Genomic DNA, 23,791 nt, shown 5'->3' with positions numbered 1-23,791 from the left:
CATTTTGATTGGCAGATGAATTGGTACATTTATTTAGCTTATAATTTATCCTTCTCATGTCTCTGATAACATTGACAGCTAAGCTAAGCTAATGGTAGCTTTGCAGCTAAAGAGCAGACAATTAGATCCACTGTTAGTTCATTGGTCAATTCATTAGGTAGTTAGAACTACAAGGTACTAGTCCTTTATTTAGAAAGGCAAATAGGTTTGCCTTGCTCACAGACTTCCTGTTAATTGCCTGTGTCTTATGGTAAACAGCTAGATAGAAAGATACAGAATTTATGTAGGGTCTGAGGATACAGGAGTTTAGGTTGTGAAAATCTGGAGGATGTTGTTTAATGGTCTGGGAAAATGTTTCAGGGTTGATAAATGCAGGAAAGATTGGAGGGCCTAAGTTGGTGTTTTAAGGTATGTGAATGTGAGTTGTAATAATATAAAAAAGTAATTTAAGGCATATTGAAAATGGGAGATATTTCAGATCTCTGCTATTGTTGTGCTTATGTTGTTATAAAATTTCAGAAGTTCAGAATTTTGACATTGATCAATAGAGTTCTGATAAGTTGATAGAGCACTGACTACTTATTACCAGTCACAAGCTTGAGATTTTAATTTCCTCTTGGTTTTCTTCTGGAAATAGACTTAAAGGTGCATCTCCTCATTGTAAAAACATCTGTCTAAAGTGTATATCTGACCCAAAAGCCATAGCTTTTATTATGGTATTCTTAATATCTGCCATTTCTGAGGTAGACTTTGACAAAGGAATATATTAAACCTATTCCTTCTAGTTGTTTTGTTAAGGAAAGTCCAAGCATCCAGGGTTTAGCACTAAAGCCATTAATGTATTTCTGCCTAATTTTCCAGAGAGACATGGAGATGAGGGCTAAAAGTAAATGCTGAGTGTACAAAAAGTGGCTGAGCTCCATTGGTGGCTGATTACCAACAGCTGTGCCCACAGGAAAAGTGTTAAAGTTTTAGACCATGGACACACTTAAATTGTTTAGAAAAGTTACAAAATCAACAGCTAAGAAGAAATGATAGTCATTTAGTTGGATGCAGTTTTACCTGTTACTCTCAGAATATTGTTATATTAGATTTGCTGATATGTTACTTTTCTGAGTTTTTTTTTTAATTTATATTTCCTTTTGTAAACTAAAAATTCATATGAGTTTCAGGAAAGCAAAAAGTCATGAGACCTGGATCTGGCATAGCTCAAATGGACCACAGATTAGGTTTCTCCCTGGTCTTGGGACTCTTCACTTTTCCCATTTAATACACAAATTTTAACTTCTGTCTCTAGTCTGAATTTGTCTCAGCAGATTTTCACCTGTTTGACTCTATTCCAGGATCATCTATGGACTGCAAACTGAAATCTGGACTTCCTGGAAGCTGACATGATTTCTCCCTGTCTCTTCAGTTGGCTAAACTAACCAGATGTTTCTGAGGACTGCCCCCCTTGCCCAGCCTTTGACTGGCATTTCAGCCTTCCTAGGCCCTGATGGCAATGGTCCTAGTGTTAGAACTGAAGTAGCTTCAGAAAAAGAGATCTTTGGTCCAAAATCCCACCTAACAGGCTGAAATGCTAAGCCAGAAAGGGCTCCCTGACATTAGGTATTATCTTGGGGATCTGCTTAGCTGAAATAGGAACTGGTATTGCAGCATCTGATCAAAAAGCCTGGAGAGACCCTACAGAGAAAAGGTTTCAGAGGATGGTTTAAATCCTGGTATAATAGTTCTCCTTGGCTTACTACCCTTATATCCACCCTGAAGGGACTCCTACCCATTTTGATTTTTACCTTTGGGCTTTGTATTTTAAAATTCTTGATGACTCTCATGAAGGAATGCCTGGGAGTGATACAGTAATGGTACTCAGACCCCATTGTGGAAAGGTAAGACTGTAGGATACCAGGGGTCATATCTGGAAGACCCAACATTAGGTCATCAAATATCATGGGAATTGGGGAATGAAAGACCAAAGACTTAAAAATCAATGGCTATTATTTTAAAGTTTAAAGCACAAGCTTGAACTAAGGCCAGCCAAGAGAAATATTTCCAGTCACCTTTGGGAAAGAACTAGCCTTAATGCCCTGAGGGGAAAAACTAGCCTTACTGCATTCTTACCTGCCCACTAGAGATACAGTTGCTAGGAAACTGGCCCATCCCCTTAGGAAAGGAAGCCAGACAATTAATGGTTTGGGAACCTTTCTATAGCCAATCAATTCAAAATGCAAAATCCCTTTTGTGTTTTGACCAGTAGATGCTTCCCAGACAGGAATCCCCTTGCTTTGCCCATGCTGGGGGGACCTGACTCTTTAAATCACCCAAGTAACCTAAGCATGAGGATCTCAGCTCTCACTGCTTCAGTGGTGAGGGTGTGTGAGCCCAAGCTGCATCTTGTAATAAAAAGATCTTCATGTGTTTTGCAACAGACTCGACTCCCGGCGGTGGTCTTTTGGGGTCTCGCGAATCAGGCACAACAAAACCATATGTAAAAACAAGATTCTAAGGCTATAACGTTATGTTTTAACCAACATAAAATGTAATCAATAAAAGGTATTTTCCATCCCATAATATGCTTATGAAATCTGCAGAGAAGGGATAGAGTTTACAACATTACCCAAATTATTTTTACCAGTTCAAGACAAAACAAAGAGAAATCCAAGTTTAAACTTGTACTTAAATTAGATGGACAAGTACCTTTTAGTTACTAAACACCTAAACAGTTATATTTATTACATTGCACAGGAAGATACAGCTAGTCCTTCTCTTATAGTTATGGCACTCCATGTGCCAAGACACTGTCCTTGTAAGTGAGAACATTTCCTTCTCTCCCCACTCCTGGGATGTTTTATTCATCTCTTTTTAATTTATTTTTTATTTATTACAGTTTATTCACTTTGTATCCCAACTGTAGTTCCCTCCTTCAGCCCCTCCCAATCCCACTCTCCCTCCCTTTTCTCCACCCATGCCCATCCACCATTCCACTGATAGGGGAGGTCCTTCTCTCCTTCCATCTGATCCTAGTCTATCAGATCTCATCAGAAGTAGCTGCATTGTCTTTTTCTATGGCTTGTTAAGGCCACACCCCTGTCAGGGGGAGATGATCAAAGAGCAGGTCACTACTCTTAATAGAGAATTGTCTATGACTAGCTTTGGAACATAGACCATGGACAGGATTAGATTTAGTGTTCATGAGGGTGAATCATAATTTATCTATGAGTAGAAAAATATAGGAAGGGGAAAATTCACAACTGAATACAAAAATGTTGAGTTATAAAAAAGATAAGAAAAGTTTTTTGTGAGAAACCCAAGTTCAAACCTTCTAGCCTAGGTCAGAGGCTCATGAAGGCCTCACTGAAAAGACCTGACAATTAATCAACAGACAACACAAAGAGAGGTGTCACAGAAGCAAGAAACGACATGGGGCACAAAAATGTGTTGGGTCATCAATTAAATAACTGAAAGTGTGGAGAAAGGCAGCACTGGAATGAAAAGAAGACTGAAGTTTGGGATCTATTTGTTTGCTAGTTTGTTTGTTTTGGTTGTGGAGGGAACTACTAAATAATTTTAAATGAGTGAGTTTTAGCAGCAGACTTCAAGTTTTTTAGAAAACCAAAATTTTGGTAATAATGGGGTGTAGGCAGAAGCCTAGAGAAGAATTTCTCAGGTCAGAATCCTTTTATGCTAATTTAGTTTTAAAAAGTGATGAAGCCTGCCATTCCTATCCCTACCCACCCCCAAATCCACCCATAAAAAATATGTTATATTCCCCTCCCAGAGAGATCCATGTATCCTCCTCTAGTCCTGTCCTCCATAACTAATTTTTCTGAGTATACAAATAGAAGATTGGTTATCATTTATTTAGTGGCTAGTATCCACATATAAGTAAATACAAACCGCATTTATCTTTCTGAGTGTGAGTTGCCTCACTGAGGATAATTTTTTTTCTAATTTTATCCAGTTACCTGCAAATTTCACACTGTCATTTTTAACAGCCTCAAAATCTTCCACTGTATAAACACACCACATTTTCTATATCTAGTCTTCCCTTCAGAGACATCTAGTTGCTTCCAGTTTCTGGCTATTATGAGTAGAGCAGCAATGAACATGGTTAAGCTAATGTCCCTGTGATAGGATGAAGTGTCCTTTGGTTATACACTCAAGAGCAGCATAGCTGGGTCTTGAGGTAAATCAATTCTGAACTTTCTGAGGAATAGTCCTACTGATAATCCATAGTGTCTAGACAAGTTTGTACTCTCCCCAGCAATGAAGGAGTGTTCCCCATGCTCCACATACTTGCCAGCATGTGCTGTTACTTGTGTTATTGATCTTAGCCACTCTGACACGTAAGATAGAATCTCAAAGCAGTATTGATTAGAATGTTGATCTTAGTGTTTTCCAGCTAATTTAGTTTCATCTATAGAAAATTCTTAAAATCTATACCCCTATTTTATTTTTTGATATACAGTTTTTTTTTGGTCTTTATGTATTTTGGATTATTAGTCTTCTATTGATGTAGAATTAGTAAAAAAAAATTTCCCATTCTAGGCTGCAGTTTTTGTCGAAATGATAATGTCTTTTGCCTTGCTGAACTTTTTCAGGTTTATGGGGTCCATTTGTTAATTATTGATCTTAGTGCCTGTGTTGAGTGTTCTGTTCACAAAGTCTTCCTGTGCCAATGAGTTCAAGGCTGTTCTGTGGAGAGCCACTGTTTGTTAGGATGCTTTATTATTGAGCTCTTAGTGAAAAGCATGTTTTCACTGTTGCCTTCACCTGGAAGCAGGGATAGGCAAGATGTTTTGCCAAGTTCACTTCCTTTTTTTTATGCAGGCAGGATATTTTTGCCAAGTTCACTTCCTTTTGTTTGTGTGAGGATCACACAGACAGGTGGTCAAGGTAAACAAGTTTCACTTCTTGATGATGAAGTTCATTGTATCAAGGTGCTTTGCTCTGACTATAAAAAGGGACTGTGAAATAAACCAAGGTGCCTAGTTTCTAATGGAAACACTCTCAACCAGATCCCATGTGTAGTGTCTTCTTTTTGGTTTTGTTTTTTTTTTTTTCTTCAATCCTCACTCCCTACTGAAGAACTATTCGACTCTGCTGGCAGGCTCCAGCAGTTTGGTGCAAGAACAGGAACCTTGAGATGTGGGGAAGCAGTGAAGGACACCTTGGATGTTGGTGAGATTGGATCAGAAAGAGAAAAGGGCGCAGTGAGTAAAATTTCACAGTAAAAATGGGACAAGACAGTAGATTCATGTTTTTTGTATGGAATTTAATTAGAAATAGTCTATAAGTGGCACAGGACTGAGAAACTGAAACTTTTAGGGTTAGAGAGAAATAGGAAAGAAATATGGGAGACTTTGGGACAAAAATGTGATTAAACCATTTGCTCCTCTAGAAGAGTTATATGTCCCTCTGTTATGCCAGGTTCATGGGACCCTCAGAGACCACCAGGAGATGACTAGATGCAATTGCAAAAGAGCTTTATTATGAGAGTGATCGAACTTGGGACCCAAGTCTCACTGGCGCAGCAGTAGAGAAGTGGGACCCCAAGCTCTGAGTGAACAGGATTTTTAAAGGGAAAGTCTGTAAGCAGAGGGTTTCCATGGCAGCAAGCAGGGGGGCACAAGCCTTGGCGTTACAGAATTGGGTGAAGTTTAGCAGGGCGGGGTGACCTTTTCTCAGGCACATAATCACAATGGCTATTTTTCTAAACCATATCTGAAACATTGGGGAGAATTTTCCCACCCGGTTCTCAACTGATTCCTATTGATTATTGCCAGGCAGTTTGTCTCTATTTTCTATGAAGCATTTATTCTGTTATATTTCCTGGAGGCTGTTGGTAGGAGGGTTAACTTTGTTTTCTGCCAGGTCTACATTCTGTGATATTTCCTGGTACCTGAATTCAGTTCCCAGTCAAGATCTTTATTTCAAAATGGAGTTATATTCAGACTATCTTAAGCTCCTCACTTCTTAATGATAATTTCTTGTTAGAAGAAGACTTTGGGGAGCGGGGCAAGATGGCGGCGCTGGGAGGACTCTCATTCTGACCAGCAGCACAGCAAGATTGGCACAGTGACCAGCAATCAGAACTCGCAGCCATAAAACACAGGAGATTATGTTCCCCAGGTGAGAGGATACCCCACGGTGGGGGATTCAATCAGCTTTTAACTCACCGGCTAAACCACGGAAGAGATCCTGGTTCTGCCAGATGCTTGGCCGCCAGCCCCAGCCCCAGCCCCAGCCCCAGCCCCAGCCCCAGCCCAGAGCCACACACCAGTGTCTCTGGTCACAGTCCTAGACTGAACCGTGCGCATCGCACTATCAGAGACTGGAATTTTCAGTTGAGAGATAACCCCACAGTGCAGAAAAAGATTGGGACTGACCTTAGGTCACCCAGACATCCCCTGGAAAAGACTCAGGTTCCACGGGCGCCCCAGGAGCCAGCCCAGAGCCAGAGTTGGGGACCCAGGTGCCTGCACAGAGCCCTGCCTGCATGCCTGATTCAATGCCTCAGATAGAACTGTGGACCCAGGGCACCAGAGTCTGTGTTTCACTGTCCGCTACAAACACACAGGGAGGGAAATGGCTGGTCTGATCTCAGAGCACTCAGCCGACACCCCCACCCCGAAAAGGTCTCGGGAAAATTACCCAGTTCAGGTAGACGCCCAGGCTCCCAAAGGCTGGAAAGGCAGACACAGGCAGTTCTGTGTGCTAGCTAGCTGGCAGAGACTGAGTGGTGTGCCCCAGGGCAAAAAAGAGACTGGGAGTCCCTGTCTCCAGAGAATCCACAAGGAAGGAAGGAAACTGTACTGACTTAAATCACCCAAGCCTTCCCTGGAAAAAGTCTCGCAGACCGGCGGGGCCGAGCCACCATCACTCAGCTGTGCTCCAGACACAGGCACAAACAGTTGCTGTGTGCCAGATGTCCAACTGGGTCACAGCAGCTGATCATTAAATTTACAGCAAGAAACCCAGAAACAGGGCAACTGTATTCAGGACTTCCCTGGGTGAGAGGAGAACCCTCTCGACTAACAAAGACCACAGTTACCAAGGGGATTCTCTCCACCACAGGATCCCCAGGAACCAATAGAAAATAACCCCAAACACCTAAGATAGCACAATGGGTAGAGGCCTGCGTAAAAGCTCAAGCAACAAAAGACAGAGCAATATAGTACCTTGAGAACCCAGTTATCCAGGGGCAAGTAGCCCTGGACACCCCAGCATAACTGAAATCCAATAAGATGACCTAACAACTATGCTCATGAAGATGATAACAGAGGAAACAAATAAGATATGTAAAGACGTAGAGGAAGATAAACTCAAACAGAATATTGCCATCCGTAAAGAAATAGAGGAAGTTGCAGCCAAACAGTTTATGGCCTTTAGAAAGGAAATGCTTAAAGCACTGAATGAAATAAAAGAAACAGAGTTGCAGGAACTAAAAGAAAAACAGAAAAGTACAATCAGACAGGTGAAGGAAGTAAACAAAACAACTCAAGACCTGAAGATAGAACTGGAAAAATTAAAGAAAACACAAATGGAGGAAATAATGGAGAGGAAGAATCTAGGGAAGAAAACAGGAACTACAGAGGTAAGCATAACCAACAGACTACAAGAGATGGAAGAAAGAATCTCAGGTGTAGAAGATACAATGGAAGAAATTGACATATCTGTCAAAGAAAATGTTAAATCCAAAAAATTCCTGACACAGACCGTCAAAGAAATCCAAGACAATATGAAAAGACAAAACCTAAGAATAAAAGGTATAGAGGAAAAAGAAGACTCCCTTCTCCAAGGCCCAGAAAATATTTTCAACAAAATCATTGAAGAAAATTTCCCCAAGTTAAAGGAGAGGCAAATAAGAATACATGAGGCCTACAGAACACCCAACAAATTTGAACAGAAAAGAAAATCTTCCCACCACATAATAGTCAAAACAGTAAATATACAGAACAAAGAAAAAATACTAAAAGCTGCAAGAGAGAAAAAGGCCAAGTAACATATAATGGCAAACCCATTAGAATCACACCTGAATTTTCAACAGAAACTATGAAAGCCAGAAGGGCCTGGACGGATATCATGCAGACCCTAAGAGAACACAGATGTCAGCCCAGGCTACCATACCCTGCAAAGCTCTCAGTCCTCATAGATGGAGAAAACAAGATATTCAATGACAAAAACAAATTTCAACAATACCTACACACAAATCCAGCATTACAGAAGACACTGGCAGGGAAAATACAACCCAAAAAAATTAGCTTCTTTCAAGAAAACACAGGAAATAATTAAACTTACTACAGTAAAACAAACAGCAACCAAGCACACAACTTTATGACCACAGCCAACATCAAAATCAAAGGATCTAATAGCCACTGGTCATTAATCTCTGTCAACATCAATGGACTCAAATCTCCAGTAAAAAGACACAGATTAACAGAGTGGATATGTAAACAAAACCCAGCACTCTGTTGCATACAAGAAACACACCTAAGGCACAAAGATAGACATTACCTGAGGGTAAAAGGTTGGAAGATGACTTTCCAAGCAAATGGACCCAAGAAGCAAGCAGGAGTAGCCATTCTAATATCTGATAAAATAGTCTTTCAACCAAAATTAATCAAAAGAGATGGGGAAGGACACTTCATACTCATCAAGGGAAAATTCCACCAGGAAGACATCACAATCCTGAACATCTATGCCCCAAATACAAGAGCAACCACATTTGTAAAAGAAACATTGATAAAATTTAAACCACATATAGATCCCCACACATTAATAGTGGGAGACTTCAACACCCCACTCTTGACAAAGGACAGGTCAACAAACAGAAATTAAACAAAGAAACAATGTCTCTAACAGAGGTCATGAATCAAATGGACCTCACAGACATTTACAGAACTTTACACCCAAACACAAAAGAATTTACCTTCTTCTCAGCACCTCATGGAACCTTCTCCAAAATAGACCATATAGTTGGTCACAAAGCAAGCCTCAACAGATACAAGAAGATTGAAATAATCCCTTGTATCTTGTCTGATCATTATGGAATAAAGCTGGACCTCAACAGTAATAGAAATAGCAAATAGCTTACACACACATGGAAACTGAACAACTTGTTACTAAATGACAGCTGGGTCAGGGAAGAAATAAAGAAAGAAATTAAAGTCTTCCTAGAAATCAATGAAAATGAAGACACAACATACCCAAATTTGTGGGACACAATGATGCAGTGCTAAGAGGAAAGTTCATAGCACTAAGTGCCTTCAAGAAGAAATTCAAGACAGCTCATTCAAGCAACTTAATGGCTCACTTAAAAACCCTAGAAAAAGAAGAAGCAGACACACCAAGAAGGAGTAGATGGCTGGAAATAATCAAACTCAGGGCTGAAATCAATCAATTAGAAACAAATAAAACAATTCAAAAAATCAATGAAACCAAGAGCTGGTTCTTTGAGAAAATTAACAAGATCGACAAACCCTTAGCCAAGCTAACTAAAAGGCAGAGAGACATCACCCAAATCAACAGAATCAGAAATCATGAAATTTACAGGTAAATGGTGGGACCTGGAAAGGATCATCCTGAGTGAGTTGTCCCAGAAGCAAAAAGACACACACGGTATATACTCACTCATATAAACATACAACATAGGATAAACCCACTAAAATCAGTACATCTAAACAAAATAAGCAAAAGAGAGGACACTAACTAAAATGCTCAATCCCCATCCCGAAAGGAAAAGAGGATGGACATCAGAAGAAGAAAACAGGAAACAACCTAGGAACCTGCCAAAGAGGGCCTCTGAAAGCCTCTGCCCTGCAGACTATCAAAGCAGATGCTGAGCCTGATGGCCAACTGTCGGGCAGAGTGAATGGAATTTTATGTAAGAAGTGGGAAATAACAAGATCTGGAGAGGACAGGAACTCCACAAGGAGAGCAACAGAACAAGATAATTTGAACACAGGGAACTTCCCAGAGACTCATATTCCAACCAAGGACTATTCATGGAGATAACCTAGAACCCGTGCACAGATGTAGCCCATGGCAGTTCAGTGTCCAAGTGAGTTACATAGTAATGGGAAGAGGGACTGCCTCTGACATAATCTGATTGACCTGCTCTTTGATCACCTCCCCTTGAAGGGGGAGCAGCCTTACCAGGCCACAGAAGAGGACAATGCAGCCACTTCTGATGAGAACTGATAGTCTAAGATCAGAAAGGAGAGGAAGACCTCCCCTATCAGTGGACCTGTGGAGGAGCATGCATGCAGAATGGGGAGGAAAGGTGGGATCGGGAGGGGAGGATGGAGGGGCTTATGGGGGGTACAAAATAAATAAAGTGTAATTAATAATAATAATAAAATATTAAAAAAAGAAGAAGACTTTGATACTAACTTAGATCCTGGTGAGGTTGCAGAGTTAGTGGCAGAACAATCGAGGTAGAACGAAGAAGAGATGACTAAGTTTTATAATCAGCTTTCCGATTATAGATCAACCTGATGGAGAGGGCAATAAGGTGAGAGTCCATGTGCCTATATATTTTAAACAATTAAAATAATTGAAAAGTGCATGCTCTCAATATGGTCCTACAGCATCTTTTACTCAACCTCTGTTAGAGTTCTTGTCTACTGAGGCTCTCTGTCCAAGGACTGGAAGCAATTAGCAAGAGAATGTTTAGCAAGTAAAGATCATTTGTTATGGAAGTTAGAATTTGCTGAGCAGTGTCAAGCAACAGCTAAAATCATTTGAGGTAGAAAAAAAGGCAGCTTCTCAATTTTTTTCAGTAAGAAAGCGAATGGTTAATTCTGCTACAAAGCTTCTGTGGTCATAAAAATTGTATTCAACACATAGCAAGTTGTTTTGTCTGTCTGTCTTGAATGTATACATTTACCATGTTCAATATGTCTTGGTGATAGATTATTGGTCATTGGGTTTTGGTGATAGATTATTGGTCATTGGGTATGTTTAAAGTTTGTAACATAGTTAACTTACTTAAAACCTAGGATTGAAACCATTCTAAACAACATATGGACATTAGTTGGAAAACTAAAATATGTTCATGTAACAATTGATACTTTTTCAGGATTTATTATGGCAACTCCCTTAGCAGGAGAAGCCAACAAACACGTTATAAGTCATTGCTTAAGACATTTTCCTACAATTGGTATTCCTTCCACTATAAAGACTGATAATGGTACTGCATATATTAGTCGAGCCTTTTAGTGGTTTTGTGTGCAAATGAATATAAGTCATAAAACAGGTATTCCATATAATCCTCAAGGTCAAGGAATTGTGGAGTGTGCCTAATTGCAAAAAATAAAAAAGGGGGAGTCATATCCCCAAATCTTAATCATGTTTTATTTTAAATTTTTTGATCGTGGATATACAAGGCCTTTCTGCAGCTGATTGATTGTGGCACCCTAATAACAAAGATAATTATGCCCAAGTAAAATGGAAAGATCTGATTACTGGAATATAGCAGGGCCCTGATGCTGTATTAATATGGGGAAGAGGGCATGTTTCTGTTTTTTCACAAGAAGTAGAAGGAGCCCGGTGGATCCCAGAAAGGCTAGTATTATTTGCAGGAGATGTTCCCTCCGAAAGAGGATATTCCTGCTGCTGACCATGGTGAATTCTGTCCTGATGGTGAATGGGGAGCTATATTGGGCTTGTGCTCCTCACTCACCTTTGTTTCATTATGCTCTTGGGAAAAGATGTTGTACAGGGTAACCTCTTAGATACAATGTGACTGGATTTGATTAGTCTGGTAATTAGGACAACCCTCAAGAACATCAGGAAGAATGGGGTAAAAAGGACTGACTATGGGACTTTGATCTGATTCTTGCTTTCAGCAGACACATATTTGGAAGCTTGCCATAGAAACTCTTGGGAGATCCTATAATTGCCTATGTATATTCTCCTTATGCTTTGTTGTTAGGAAATGTTAACATTTTTACACAAGATTCAAACTTTAATGTTTCTTGCCTTCAATGTAAACTAACAAACTGTATTTCTAAACTTTCAAATGAACAACAGGTTCTGGTTTTTCAACAGCCTTTTATTATGGTAACTGCAAATGTTTCTCAGGCTTGGTATTTTGATAAGGGGTCATCTTCTAAAGTCACTTTTATGGAATGTTATAGGACTTGGCTTATTACTCTTATTAGGAGCATGTCTCCTACCATTGATAATTAAAATCTTCATCAAGGCCTTTTAAAATGTCAAAGCTGATCTGCATAAGATTAAACTCCAGTATCCACCCTAGCAGAGATTGGTAGTCAAGGACGAGTAAGAACTCTCTGAAGGATATTCAACGTAAGACAGGGCATGAATGATGGAATTCATGTGCCAATGACAGGTAAGAATATATCTTTCAAGAAATACAACCTAAGACAGGCACAATCTTCTGTTCCATAGCTCTTAAGTTATGGTCGATTTTAAAAATATAAAAGAGGGAGACATATGAATTGCTGTTTATTTGTCAGGATGCTTTATTATTGAGTGAAAAATATGTTTTTACCCTGGAAGCTTGGATAGGCAGGATGTTTTTGCCAAGTTCACTTCTTTTTGTTTGTGTGAAGATCACACAGACAGGTGATCGAAGTAAACAAGTTTGACTCCTTGATGAACTTCCTTGTATCAAGGTGCTTTTCTCTGACTCTAAAAAGGGACTGTGGAATAAACCAAGGTGCCAAGTTTCTACTGTAAGCCCTCTTGAACAGATCCCATGTGTAGCATCTTGTTTTTTGTTTCTTTGTTTGTTTGTTTGTTTTCTTTTCAATTCTCACTCCACACTCAAGAACTGTTCAAATCTGCTGGCAGACTCCCAGCACTGTTCCCCACTTTCTTTGATCAGGATCACTGTATCTGCTTTTATGTAAGAGCAGGATCTACTTAGACATAAGTATTGTGCAGTATAATACATATGGATTGATTTGCATTCTTCTACATGAAGACATTCAGCCTGAAAAAATCATCACTTGTTAAAGATGTTGTTTTGTGTTTTTTTTTTCCAGTGTGTGTTTCTGGCTTCTTTATAAAAATCAGGTGTCCATAGGTATGTGGATTTATGTCTGTGTTTTCAGTTTGCTTTTATTGCTCAAGTGTCTGGTTTTAGGCCAATAACTTGTGTTTTTATTACTATTAGCTCTGCAATGCAACTTGAAATTGGGACTTGTAGGACCTCCAAAAGTTCTTTTATTGTTTAGGATTGTTAGCTGTCCTGTTTTTTTTTTTAATGAAAAGTTTTGTTTTGTTTTGTTTTTATTTTTTTATTTTAAAGTTGAGAATTATCTTTTTGAGGACTATGAGGAATTGTGTTGGAATTTTGATGAGGATTGTTTGAATGTGTATGTTGCGTTTGATAAGATATTTTACTATGTTAATCCTATTGAACCATGAGCATGGGATATCTTCCCATCCAATGTCTTCTTCAATTTCTTTCTTCAATCACTTGAAGGATTTTATCATACAAGTCTTTCACTTGCCTGATTAGAATTACTCCAATATATTTTATATTATCTGAGACTGTTATGAAGGGTGTTGTTTACCTGATTTTTTCCTCAGTCAATTTTTGATTTGTATACAGGAGGAATAATGTTTTTTTTCTCACATAATCTTATATCCAGATGCTTGTTAAAAATCTATATCCATTGTAGGAAATCCCTTGTGAAAATTTTGGGTCACTTACATACATCATCTGCAAATGATAATAGTTAGGGCTCTTCCTTTCCAATTTTTATACCCTTGATCTCCTCAATAGTCACTTATTATGCTAGCTAAGAGTTCAAGTAATGTATTGAATAGATAACGTATAAATGGACACCCTTATCTTCTTCCTGATTTTAATAGAATTATTTTAAGTTTCTCTCCATTTAATTTGATTTTGGCTGTAGGCTTGCTGTAAACTGTCTCTATTATGTTTGGGTATGCCTCTTGTATCCCTAATCTCTCCAGGTCTTGAATCAGGAAGGGGTGTTGAATTTTATCAGAGGGTTTTCCTGCATCTAATGAAATGATCGTGTAGATTTTTTTTGCCCAGCCCCCTCGTGTAGATTTTTTTCTTTCAGTTTGTTTAAATAGTAGATTGTGTTTTTTTGTCTTTTGTATATTGATTCATCCCTTCATCTGAGAGATGAAGCCTTCTTGATCATTGTGGATGATCTTTTTGATGTGTTCTTGGATTCAGACTGTAAGTATTTTATTGAGTATTTTTGGATCTATGATCATGAAGGAAATTGCTCTTTCTTTATAGGGTCTTTATATGGTCTAATTGTTGGTCTTTCTTTGTTGGGGCTTTATGTGGTTTATGTATCAGGGTAACTGTGGCTTCATAAAATGAATTGGGAAATGTTCCTTCAGTTTCTATTTTGAGGTAAAAATGTGTATTATTGGTGTTTTCTCTTATTTGAAAGTCTGGTAGAATTCTGTGCTAAAACTCTCTGAACCTCAGCTTTTATTGTTTAGCAAACTTATAATTAACATTCCTATTTCACTGAAGGTTGTAGGTCTATTTAAATTGCTTCTCTGGTCTTGATTTAAGTTTGGTAAGTGATATGTATTGAGAAAATTATCTATTTATTTTAAATTTGGTGGAGTTCAGGTTTTTAAAGTATGTCCTCATGATTCTCTAGATCAGGTGGGGAGGATAGAAGATATGGTTGAGGGAGGAAATAGAGAGACAGCTGGAACTGAAGGATATTTGAGGTATGATATAGAAACCTAGTGCAGTGGAAAGTTCCTAAAATATATGAAGGCAATTTTAACAATGCCTTCTAATAACAGGAGATCCAGAGTCCAAATTGCATATCTCTTGGTAACAAATGCTACTTCTAGTATAAAGACTGGGTTGTATTTGGTTGAATAGATAAGCAAGAGGGTCACATAGAAATACCCTATCAAACCAGACTGATGCTAACACATGGGTGGGTTGCTTTCTACAAACTGATACCAGGGTCTCTACTACTGAGAACAGCACTCATACAATTCGTTGAACTTGGAGAAGTGAAGATGGTGCCTACATAGAGCTTTCAGCATATATTCTAATTTCTTTGGTGAGGGAAAGTTTTCTGCAGGCTCTCAAAGGAAAAATATAAACATCAACCCAGATATATAAACTCTGACCTATAATCTGTCCTTATTGAAAGATATGCTAGAACAACTGTGACACAGAACTTGTGGGAGTAGCCAAACAATGTCTGATTTGACTTAAGGCCCATTCCATGAGATGGAATTCATACCTGACACTGCTTGTGTGATCAAAAACTGGAGATTAAACAGCCCAGAAATCTAGAGTAAAACCAAAAACTACTGTTCTAAAAAAATAAAATAAAAGTATCAATTAAAAGATTCCTAATGGTATGCTCATGTCACCAGCCAGCAGTGACACCTGAATACCACCTGAGAGAGGGCTGGAAGAGAGAGAGAGAGAGAGAGAGACAGGGCTACACAGAGAAGTCTACATGCTGATCCAGGTGTCAATTTAATGGACATCAGGTTAACACTTAAGTAGGCAAAAAAGTACAAACAGTTTCTCACATAGGAGCTTTACTTGGTCAAAACATAGGAGAGCTCACTCAAGATTACACAGAGCCTGCTGTCGGGTTACTGTGGTTGCACAGAGTTTCTCAGGGTCAGAGCAGTCTGCCGTAGGACCACCAAGGTCAGTTTATGAAAAACTGGACTTTGGAAAATAGCCAAAGCCAATAGGCCGAATTCCACTGCTCAGATGCCATTAACTCCAAATTTGCCATTAACTCCAAAAAGGCTACCACATGCTCATAGATCAATGCCTTATTCAACCATTACCAGAGAAGCTTTCTTCTGCAGCATATGGAAACAGTTACAAAGACCCATATTATGTGTAGGGAGAGTCCTTAGAAGACATAGCTCTAAATGGAATATCTCCATCAAATCACCTCCCCTCAGAGCTTAGGGAACCAAGTGAAAGAGAAAGAAAAAAGAGTGTAAGAGCCAGAAGGGATAGAAGACCAGGAGAACAAGGACCTATGAATCAACTAAGCAAGGCTCATAAAAACTCACAGAGACAGAAAGAGCAAGCACAGGGCCTACATGCATCTGCATCAAGTTCTTTGCATAAATATTATAGCTTTCAAGTTAGGATTTTTATGGGAATCCTGAGTTTGTGAATGAATAGGTCTATGATTCTTCTGCCTTGTCTAGCCTACATGTGATCATTTTTGCTTCATTTTATTGTGTCATGAAAAACCAAACACGTGATGAGTTTGGGACTTTAAACATCCTATCATGGACAAGGAAGGATCTTGCAAGGCCCCACTCTGGACACTTACTGGTAATCGCTGCTTGTTTGTGGGAGGGAACAACATTTTTTTTCAGTGGTGTAGCCACTGGTCAGGTACCTATGTACCAATAGCCCTTCACTCTGAAAGATGATGAAGCCCTAAGCTAAGGAAAAGGTATGGACTATAAACAACACTCAAGTTTAAATATCATTGTAAACTGAATAAAATTTTCTTAAAAGATGATGAAATAAGTATAATAAGTCAAAATTTTAATACTAGCAGCAATTACTTGGTATTTTCTTTGATCAAAATTAGAAATATATGATACAATTCATTATTAACTATGGGACCAACCAGTTTTCTTTAAGTTATCCATGACAGACTGGTAGGAGCAGAATTTTGCACAGGCACAATGAGCAGAAGGGCATGTTTACTCTATGTGAAATGTTACTAAAGCTATAAGTTACTTTGAGATCTTTGGTTATTTTGTTCCTACATCTTAATCAAGTTAATGGAAAAATAATTGAAATAAAATACAAACAAACAAAAACAAACCAATCAATCAAACAAACAAACAAACAAAAAACCAAAACAATTTCAGTAATAAGTAGTTTGCTTGGGGAATCTTTCCATCTTCTGATATCTTCTTCAATTTCTTTCTTCGGAGACTTGAAGTATTTTTTTTTTCAAACAGGTCTTTCATTTACTTGGTTAGAGTTACACCAAGGTACTTTATTTTATTTGTGGCTATTGTGAAGGGTGTAGTTTTCCTAATTTCTTTCTCAGCCCTTTTCTCTTTCATATACAAGAGGGCTACTGATTGTTTTGAGTTAATTTTGTATCCAGCCACTTTGCTGAAAGTGTTTATGAGCTGAAGGAGTTCTCTGGTGAATTTTTGGGATCACTAATGTATACTGTCATATCATCTGCAAATCATGATATTGTGACTTCTTTCTTTGTGATTTGTATCCCCTTGATCTCCTTTAGTTGTCTTATTGCTCTAGCAAGGACTTCAAGTACTATGTTGAAAAGATATGGAGAGAGTGGGTAGCCTTGCCTTGCCCTGATTTTAATGGGATTGATCTTGACGGCCAAGATCAAAAACTCAGGTGACAATACATGCTGGAGAGGATGTGGGAAAAGAGGAACCCTGTTCCATTGCTGGTGGGAATGTAAGCTTGCACAATCACTTTGGAAATCAATCTGGCATTTTTTCAGACAATTAGGAATAGTGCTTCCTCAGGATCCAGCTATACCACTCCTACACATTTTTCTAAAAGATGCTCAAGTCCACAAGGACATTTGCTCAAACATGTTTGTAGCAGCTTTATTCATAATAGCCAGAACCTGGAAACAACCCAGATGCCCCTCAACTGAGGAATGATTACAGAAGTTGTGGTATATTTACACAATGGAATATTACTCAGCAATTGAAACAAGGAAATCATAACATTTGCGGGCAAATTGTGTGATCTAGAAAAGATCATACCTGAGTGAGGTATCCCACAAGCAGAAAGACACACATGGTATATACTCACTTATAAGTGGATATTAGAAGCACAATATAGGACAAACATACTAAAATCTGTATACCTAAAGAAGCTAAGCAAGAAGGAGGTCCCTGGAAAAGATGCTCAATCTTCATTCAGAAAGGTAAATGGGATGGACATCAGAAGAGGGAGAAAACAGGAAACAGAACAGGAACTTACCACAGAGGGCTTCCAAAAGACTCTACCTAATAGGGTATCAAAGCAGATGCTGAGGCTCATAGTCATACTTTGGGCAGAGTGCAGGGAATCTTGTAAAAAAAAGGGGGAGAAAGTAAGACCTGGAGGGACAAGAGCTCCACAAGGAGAGCCACAGGACCAAGATATCTGGGTCCAGGGGACTTGTCTGAGACCGATACTCCAACCAAGGACCATTCATGGAGATAACCTAGAACCCATGCACAGATGTAGCCCATGGCAGCTCAGTATCCAAGTGGGTTCCTTAGTAATGGAAACAGGGACTTTCTCTGACATGAACTCAGTGGCTAGTTCTTTGATCACCTCCCCCTGAGGTGGGAGCAGCCTTACCTGGCCACAGAGGAAGACAATGCAGCCAGTCCTGATGAGACCTGATAGTCTAGGGTCAGATGGAACTCTACTATCAGTGGGCGTGGAGAGAAGCATGGAGGAGATGAGGGAGGGGAGAAGACAGGGTGCCATAGCTGGGATACAAAGTGAATAAACTGTAATTAATATAAAAAAAGAAAAAAGGTTGCCTGATTTAATTCCTTCAGGTATCACTATGACCTGCAAATTAGGTACAATTCATATTCTGATTTTATAAATGACAAGAAGAGTAAAATCCAGAGAAACTAAGTTGATCATGTTAACACATTGGATGGATAGTAAACTTATGTGTCAACCAAAGGAAGTAAGGCCCAGAGTGCCTGCTCCTGAGTATCAGGCCTATTACTGTTTATGCTAAGTGGTAACCATAGTTGAGATTCAACTGGTAACTTTAAAACATGACTCTGACAAAATGAACTGTAATGCTGTTTCAAAAGTGGTCACCTGAAAGTTTGGAGAATGTCGGATAGTCACAAATACCTAACAAATAATAAAGGGGTGTGTGTGTGTGTGTGTGTGTGTGTGTGTGTATGTAGAGAGAGAGAATTTTTATTGACTCAGGGAAAATGGTCTTCAATGATAATCTTTGTGAGGAGATCTTTAATTCAGATATAAATTACATTTTATTAAAATAAAATAATAGCCTTGTATTTCAGACAATTTCACTAATTTAAGCAGAACTTAATAATGACACAACAGTTTTCTTAAGTGCTTATCAAATAAAAGTGTTACTGACATTTTTCAAGAGTCAACAAAGAGGCAATGAAATAAAAATTTGTTAGAGTTACTGGAATTAAAGTACTTGAGATAGGAGTGAATTCTCAAATAAATGTGCATATGCACACACACATATGTACACACACTTAGCACAACTTCTCTGTCCAAGTCACCCACTTCACCTTCCTGTGCAATAGCAGATATAGAAGATAACCCCAAAGAGATCATTTCATGGTATATGGGTTTAGTGGTTAGTGAATTGACTGTTTGCTTCTGAATCCAGGCATGGTTTGAAATCTGTAAAAATAAAACTATGTTTATAATAAGAATCATGGTATAAAGGATATAAAAATACATTATTTCAATAAAATATTTCTAGCAAAAGTACACTTTGTATTCAGAAGAAGTATTTGTTCAGAAAGTGATCATTTTCATTTTTAACAAATCTGAAATTCCAACTATTTTTAGTGGTATAAAATTTTTACAACCTTTGACTCAAAGCTTCCTACTAAATACATCCTTTCAAAATCATGAAATGTTGAAGGTCTGTCTGTACTATTCAAACCAGCAATTAGAACCAGATGTTATTGCATTTTATATTTAGACACTACATTTCAATATACAAAAAGAAGGAAAACTCATGAAGGACAGAAAGAATCATTTATAAATGCAATTAAAGAATATTGTTTAGTCTCCTTCTCACTAATTTACCTGATTGTAAAGTAAAATTAAATGAATTCATATTTAAATGTGAAATTGAGCAAATGAGGAATAAAAAGTTTTAACTGTTTGCCAGGTGTACGACTGGTGTGACAGACACATTTCTCCATCATTTCACACTTTCACTGTCTGCCTTCTTTCTGCTTGATGAGTCAGTCAAACTTACCTCAATTTTAATGGAAATATATTCATTTCTTATAGATGTTAACCACATGCTATTTACAGTAGCAAAGTTTTCAATATGGATCTATAAATTTCAAATGTATGTGCTTTACCTTTAGTCTGAACGCTCTCTTTTCAGTTAGGAAGTCAATAGAATGGAAAAGTTGCTTCAGTTGACTTTGCTAAAACATTCTCTACGTATGCAGTTGGCATGAAATACAAAATAAAATTTATTCTTAGCATTTGTTTGACAGGTTAATGCTTACAAAGAATGAAATAACTAAGCATTTTAAGATATTTTCACAGCAGTGGGATTTTTCAAATATGGCATTTGACTAATACCAAATAGGTTGACTTTTCAGAATGTATGCTAGTAAACACATGATGTAGAGGGACATCTTGCCAACTTCTATGAATCAGAGAATCCTGCAGTTGTTTAACAACTTCTTTCTCGACAAATATACAAGGTTTAGAGCAAAACAAATAATCATGTGAGTATTTGCTCATGTAGCAAATTACCCCTGCTTTCTGTAGATATATGCCCAAAAGATACTATTACATCTAATCACAGTCTTGGGCTAATAATTATTTTGGATCTTTAATTGGTTTGTTCATAATTCTAGTGGTCAATGAACGCTACAGCATTCTTTAAAGTTCTAATTGGGTTTCTTCTGGTAAAACATTCTGACCAAAATGTGAGGAAAAAAAATGCTTTATTTCAGCATACACTTTAGGTCAATATTATTAAGGGATATGAGGGCAGGAACTCAACCAATAACTGAAACAAGAATCATGTAAACATTCCTTTTCTCGGCTTACCTACCATGGCTTATTGAACTACTTTTCTTATACAGTTCAGGCTATACTGTCTATTGGTCTGGACCTTCTTACGTCAAATAACAATCAAGAAAATTCTGGCCCCACATCCCAACACAAGCATACCCACAAGCCAATTTGACTAAGGTAATTCTCCAACTGAGACTCTTTCCAGTAACTCTAGACTGTGTCAAGTTGACAGCTGAAGTTCACTATGAGAGTCACTGCTGAATTTGTCATTTAATGTGAACTTACAGTAGATAAATGAAGTTAACCCATTGATACCAATAATTAATGGCACCCACACTGTACTAAATGCTAATATATGGTTGAACTTTTGAACAAGTTGTGATTATTTTCCTTTCTTGTTTCAAAAATATGAAAATAATGATAACTATTATTTATGTAGGGTTTAATATATGACAGATACTGCTCTAGATGCTTACATGTATTTTCTTATTTAATCTCCATCACATTCCCATGAGTAGTGATTGTTGCTAGCTCATTTTCTAAATGAATATATGGAGGTTCATTTGCTAATTTTTTCAAGGTCACATAGTTATTAATAAATAAAACCAAGACTCTATAAAACTCCACTTGGTTTCAGAGACCTAAACATTCCTAAACTAAAAGTACCATGAAGGAAGGAAAAGAGGGTTACCATAAGGGAAGAGGAACAGTAGCATGTAAAACACAATAAGATGGAGATGGGGAATACTGGGGTAGAAAAAGTTTAATCAAGTATGCTGGTAATGAGATAGAGGTTAAGGGATGTGATAGGGACAGGTTTATCAAAATGAAAAGGGTATGAAAGAGTCACAAAGAAAACTACAAACCAGATCAAAACATAAAAAATTTTGAAGGCAGGTATTTTACATGCCTACATAATGCTCCTAGGCCTGGTGGGTCATTTAAAAACTCTCATGCTGATTATGAAATGTATCTTTTTAAGAATTACTGGGTACAGAGGCCCCAAAACTATATAGGCGTTTGCAATTTCTCTTAATTCCCAACTAGAACTAGCTGATAAAAGCCTATTGCTAAAGATAGCACATATCTTTAATGAAAGAGACAGAAATCAAGTTGAAAATGCACTGGAAGTTATGCAGGCTACAGGTGGAACAAAGGTATTAGCAGTCTTACCCAGCTACGAAGTCTGTGAATTATAATACCAACTTAATAGGCAAGATATGACCACTGATCCAACAGTGGAATGAATTATTTTTCTTGACTCTGGAATGTGCTCTACACATCTTGTACCCTAAAGGGGAACCTATTATTGCTGTTTAGCTAAACTCACATAACACGAAACTACCAAATAACTGTGCTTTATGCAAAAAGGGGGTGGTGGAGGAGCTACTATCAGTCTTAATCAGAGAACCCTCTCCTTACAGTGAAAAGAGGAAAATATAGAGATCAATGGATACATAAATGTTGAGAATAAATGATTCATGGATCATCATGGAAGAGGGGGTAGAAAGAATATAAGAGCCAGAAGACATGGAGAAAGGTTATGAAATACCATATTCCAAATACAACATGGCCATGGCAACCATGAACTCATAGAAGATGTAGTAATTGTCACTAAGCCTATCCAACACAGATTCAGCCTTTGCAATGAGACACTGGGAGTAACAGGCTCTGGAAAAGGGAGAGGCATAGTATCCAGTTATACAGCCCACCAGACTCCCAAACCCATAACCACACAGGCAGCTCAAGTTAAACTCCATAATAATAAAAACAAATGGTCATTAACATGGGTAAAGAACTTGTAGGGAAGAAGAGAATTTTTAAAATGCAGGAATTGTCAGGTGTTTAGGAGAAAAAAAATGAGATCAGGTGGAACACAAAGGATTGATAAGTAAGTAAAAATTTAAGTTTGGCCCTACGGTAATTCATAATATTTGTCCAAACCTATTTAATATATAGCTCTAAGAGTGAGTCCTAATGTGCATTGACTGTGTCACTAATTATGTATCAATTTTCATCCACTGACTCTAACATACATGTTGCAATGACATAAGACTTTGAGAGTGAAGAAAATGGGATGTGTGTATGTAATGATAATAATTAAATAAAATGAGATTATAAATTAAAGAAGGAGTGAAGAAGGACATTGAAGATTTTGGAAGAGGAATGGGTGGAAATCATATGAATATAGTACTAATAATACAATTATTAAAACAATTTAAAAGAAAATGGGCCATCAAGATGGCTAAGTAGTAAAAGTGCTTGCTATGTCAGCAAGCCTAATGACCCAAAGCTTGAAACCCCAGAGGAAAAAGAGAGCTGAGTCCCAGACTTCTATATATGCAAACCATGGTATGGCTATGCCTGCATTCACGTATACATCTCTACTTCTCTCCTCCCCCTCTCTCTCTCTTTCTCTCTTACATGTGTATGGGCATACACACTAAATAGTAATAATAATTTATTATATTATAATAGTAATAATAATCAATAACACGTACAATATAAAGGAAAACCAGTAATTTTTAGAAAATCAATCAATCAAAGAAAAAAGGTGAAAACAAACAAAAGTCCATCTGAGCAGGGGGAGGAAGACTGTAGTCAGCAGCATGAAAAAAAAAGCAAAATGCAAAAAATTAGATAGATAGATAGATAGATAGATAGATAGATAGATAGATAGCAAAATGCATCAAATGAGATGAGGATTTTGCATAAGTCTAAGCAACTAGCATAGGTCTGTATTAATGGCAGGCAAGACCTTGGACTTCTATAAAGAAAATTTCCATGTATAACATATAGCAATTAAAAACAGGTATACAGAAATGAATGAGTAGTTAAACTAACTAAATTTCACCATTCACATAGTATTTTTCTGAATTTGTGAATATAAAGAATTATTGGTAAGATGCTTTAGAGTCAGATACAGCTCCACCATCTGAGTTCTGTGTTTTAAATGTATGGTATTTTTAGCAATATGAACATGCTCTCAATTCTTTAGGCAAGACCAAGGGCTGTACCAATAATATGTGTTGC

This window comes from Psammomys obesus, unplaced genomic scaffold (genome assembly GCF_907164565.1).
Source record: "Psammomys obesus unplaced genomic scaffold, mPsaObe1.curated_primary_1811, whole genome shotgun sequence".
NCBI lineage: Eukaryota > Metazoa > Chordata > Mammalia > Rodentia > Muridae > Psammomys > Psammomys obesus.
Note: the sequence above shows the minus strand (reverse complement) of the source record.